Source organism: Pseudopodoces humilis, chromosome 11, assembly GCF_049639895.1.
Source record: "Pseudopodoces humilis isolate 2021_Gansu_Grassland_sample_001 chromosome 11, ASM4963989v1, whole genome shotgun sequence".
Classification (NCBI taxonomy): Eukaryota; Metazoa; Chordata; class Aves; order Passeriformes; family Paridae; genus Pseudopodoces; species Pseudopodoces humilis.
Genome location: NC_142210.1, coordinates 8,258,442 through 8,263,111, shown reverse-complemented (window position 1 = coordinate 8,263,111; position 4,670 = coordinate 8,258,442).

Sequence of the window (4,670 nt, the reverse complement as noted above, 5' to 3'; positions counted from 1 at the left end):
ATGTTAGTCCTCAAAACAGGTAAAATAAAGAAATCCTTACATCTATGAAAAAAATACTGCAGGCAAATAAAAGAGGGATAAGAACCCCAAAGCAACACATTCTGTTTGGGTTGGTGTGACGAATGCTGGGTGTGAGAAGTGGAGATTTCTGACTTGTGCCCTTCATTCTGTCGCTGCACACGTCACTTGCTCCAGGACTGAGAGGAAAACACGGCTGGGTCACTGCCCAGAAGGAAGATGACCTCCAGAGAGGTCAGAGGCTCTCCCCTACAGCAGGAAAACTACAAAGGATGAGTTCAGAAGAGATAAAGACTTTTTTTATTTTGCTTTGCTATTGTGAAACAGACAGTCAAAATCTTTTCAAAATAAATAAACTAGTACTGGGAAGATAATTTCTTACAATAATCAAAGGTATTGCTTTTTTCTTGATCCAAAATGTGAGAGAATCAGGTCAGAACTGTGGGTCTTCGCTCTTGTGGGAGATTCCCAAATTTACAGGAAAACAAATGTCACTGCTGCTCACCAAGTCATCTATTGCACGCAACTGCTACTGTAACCGAGTCACTGAAAAGCTACAAACATTTCTCACAATTTCCCTGTAATTCCTGTAAGGTTGTGGCTTTTTTTTTCGTTTAGTGACTGAAAGCAAAAAACCAAGTCAGCTCCAGTAGAAAAATCCTGAGTTAAATTTTAAATATTACTTAAATTGTATTTAAATAGTATAAATGTCTATTGCCATCCTTCACACCTACTGTCAGCTGAGTTTTCTTACACTGCAGTTTCAGGGAATGAACACACTCAGTCTATGCCCCAGGATATTCACACAGCTGCCTTTTAAGACTATCACATGGACCAGCAGAGAAACACCAGTAGAGATTTTTTTTTCGCTTTGAAACTACCAATACCAACATTTCAGTTCATTAGCCGAGGAAATAAAAAAAAAGTTCAAAGTCAATTATCCAGCCTCACACGGTCTGATTCCCTCAGTGCTGCAGGGGCATTCACCCCCAGAGTGGCTGCAGTGACAAGGGGCTCTGTGACACTTGCTGATGTCCCCAGCTCCCCACGCTGGCTGGGGACCCATGGCTAAGGTGGGTGCCCTGTGCAGTCGCAGAGGAGCCAGGCTGCTCCAGCTCCCACCTCTGTAAACACCTCCAGAAGTGATGCCTGCTCACACCAAAAAGCTCCTTGAGGCAGAGACAGCTTGAAGGATAAACTCCAGAATAAAACAAATTAAGAGAAGGGATAATGAAGAGGATTAAAGTTTCAATATATTTTAGAAAAAAAATTGACAAGACTTCTGTCAACTCAGTTAATACAGAAAGTCTTTTGCTGCAGCTGACACACGCTTCTGACTTTAAAAATTATTTATAAATTAGGAGTAAGATACCAGATGTGGAAATGATGCAAGCATTTGAGATGCATCAATCTTTAAAGCTATTTCTCTCTGAAAACTATGAGAAAGGTCTTGGCAGCAAAATCAAAAAGTTTAAAAAAGGGAAAAAACTTAAAGGGAGCTGGGGAGAAAACCAAAGCAGGACTGTGGAACAGCGGCAGCTGGGTATCATTTTCTGCAGCCCCTGCTACGGGTTACCACAGCAGTGTCCTTTGCTGTCTGCAGTCAGTGTTTACGAGGAGTGAGCTCAATTCTGAGGCTGCTGTCAGGAGGAAAAGCTCCCTTAGCCCGGCTGGGTTTGTGCGAGCGCAGACTCAGCACAGGAAGTGATGCTGATGGGTGCAGCCCTGTCTTGGGGGGGCACAGCCTGGCCCCCCACACCAGCTGCTCCCACAGGGGACAGACTCCCGGAAAACACTGGAGCAGAGCTGTGCTCCCCATGGCACTGCTGTGCTCAGATACAGGGAGAAGAGAGCATGGAAGAGAAAGAACCAAACAGCTCCTAAAAGAGGTCTTAAAAAGTTGAAAGAAGCCAGGGAGCTGGCTGTAATCTCAGCCCTAAGAGGGAAAGAAAATGTGAAATGGTGTCAGCAAGTGTTCCTAAAGAGACTTTCTAAGGCTCTGTTGCACTCAATCAACACAGGACTCTTCAAGTCACAATGGGCTAGAAATTTCTATCACAATAAAGCTGTTCTGAGTACTACTGGAGCTTTCTTGAAAAAGTAAATAAACAAAGACAAACAGATGGAAATAATTGTAATTCAAATACTTGGAATTGTTGGAGTGCAGTTTTCAACTATCCCAGATTGGTCTGGGCCCTAAAACCCTTCCAATCTTTTTCTAGCCAGCAACACTGGCTTTTCACAAATCCTCAAGCCAGTGACTGAAGACAGCAAATCTTTGCTTTCATGGCAGGCATTTCTCAAATGGAGTTCTTTCACTCCACCAAACTAGCTCACCCTTCCACAAGGACCACAAAGACAGGGTGACTACACACCTGCTCAGTGCCCTGAGCACAGGCTGCTGCAGGTGACACTTGGCAGCCACAGCCTCACTGTTCCAGCATTTCAGAAAAAAAAAATCCTGTCTAGAAATCTCTGCCAGTCAAGACCTACAGAGAGCATCATGCCTCCTGTGGAAGCAATCCATTTTATCTACATCTGTTTGTAAATTCTATAAAACAATTTAAAAAGACAAAACATCAGTTGTGGAAAAAAAGCACACCAGAAAGTTCTGATCAGCCCATGGTGTAATGAAAAGTTACTGGTAGAAAATAAAACTGATGGAAGGAAATGGAAAAATGGTTTTAAAACAAGTACCCCTTATTAGCACTGGAAAAAATTCCAGGGAAAGTCCCAAATCTCATCTATTTATGAAAACTTTAGGAAAATTACTGCAAAACACAAGGTGGCATGGTCCCCATCAGCAACACACCTCCCCCAACCAGATCTGTCACCTTCCTGAGAGGCAGATCATCAGATAATGTCATGAGGTAAAATCTCAGATAATCCATTACAAAGCCCATGGAGGAATAACTATATGGGAGATACTTTCAAAGAAATATTTCAGAACTTTATCAAGACTGCAAATAAAAATGGAAGAAATTTCTGAGAGAAACTTTAGCACATTTTATTTATAACATCCTTGGAGAGACATCAAACAATTCAGCAGGAACCACCACCCCCTGAAGCTCCATGGTGGTCTGCACCAGGAAGGGACAACCTAAACCCTTCTGGCCCTGAATTTGCCCTGTTGTAGGTCCTCTCCACAATGTTTGCCTGTTCCTGTCAGCCCCCCCAGGGAGTGCAGAGGCACGGGCAGATATCCCACTGGAGCTGCACTCAATCAGTAACTTATCAACCTATTCTGATACAGAAATTACTCTTGAAAAGTCTCCCTTTTTTTTATTCTCCTGTTGTTTTACAGCTCTTACACAGCTTTGGCAAGAAGGGGAGGAAAGAGGATGTGATGTTGTATGGGCCAGACTGCTCATTGGCATTCTCAGCCTTCCTGCTCATTATGTTATGCTGCTTTAGCTGGAACAGACCAGGACCTGAATTGCAACAAAATTAAGCAAAATCCCTTCATTTCCAAGAAACCTGGCAGAAATACCCAGTAAATGTGTGTGAGTTCCAGAGAACTGATGAAACATAAAATGCTTAATGAGCTTCAGTAAATAGCTTCCTTACAGCTTGTTAAACATCCACAATCTATCTTCCAACTATGCTACATAACAGGAACAACGCTTTCCAAAGCATTCTTCAGTCTTGTAAGCCATATGCTTAAGATTTAAAAACAACTATACAAGTATGGTACTAGGAAATGTACCAAAACCAGAGAGGTTGCTGAAAAATTTCTCATATAAGTGGTGTTTCAAAAAAACTGAACTGTATCTGACCAGCATTATTAAGAAAAAGCTCTAACTCAAAGCCTGTATTAATAATTAAGCATCCAGGATGTCTTGCCAGGTTGGGATACAATGAATTTTATGGGAATTAGATAGACAGTTTCTTTAGTTATTAATAATTTAGTATTTCAAAATTATGCTTCTTTCTCCCTTAACCTCTCTAGGAGCCTAACGTGGCAGAAACTCAATGGAAATTTACTTGATGTAAGGAAATTTACTCAACGTAAGGATTTACGTCAAAATCTCACCATTTCAGAATAAAGGCCAGCAGCCACTAGGCTCGTTGCCAAACACTACTGTGATTGCACATCAGTGGGAAGCCATATAAACTTTTCCATTAGAGTTTAACTCTTACATTCATAAAGTTGTCTCTCAATTATCTGCAAATAATTAACAAAACAAAAACCAAACAACCTACCCAACCTTGCTACCAACAGAAGGCATTACAGCTCCTGGGAAAGAAATAAACACACACTTGTAATAAAGTGGGAAAGGGTACAGTGAAATACATGGAAATTCAGGGGCTAGGGATTCAAATATGATACGTGCTTTTTCCTGCTGTTACTTGGCAATGCTGAGTTCCCCTGAAGTCTGATATAAAATATCTTTTTGACATTTCACGGCTGCACTATCCTTTTGGGTTCGTGCGCTCCAGGGAACTGAACCCACCCAACTCCCAGCAGGAAAAGTGCTTGCTTTCCTACCAACCTTGTCCTGGGGACCAGGGAGCAGTTTGGGGATGCCCATCCAGGACCACGTGGAGATGGAAGTGCCCTGATGGCCAGCCCTGTGCCAGGTCTCTGCTGGGCAGGGAGGCAGCTAAAGCCAAGCGCTGGTTTGACGTAAAGCAGGAACGAAACGCTGAAG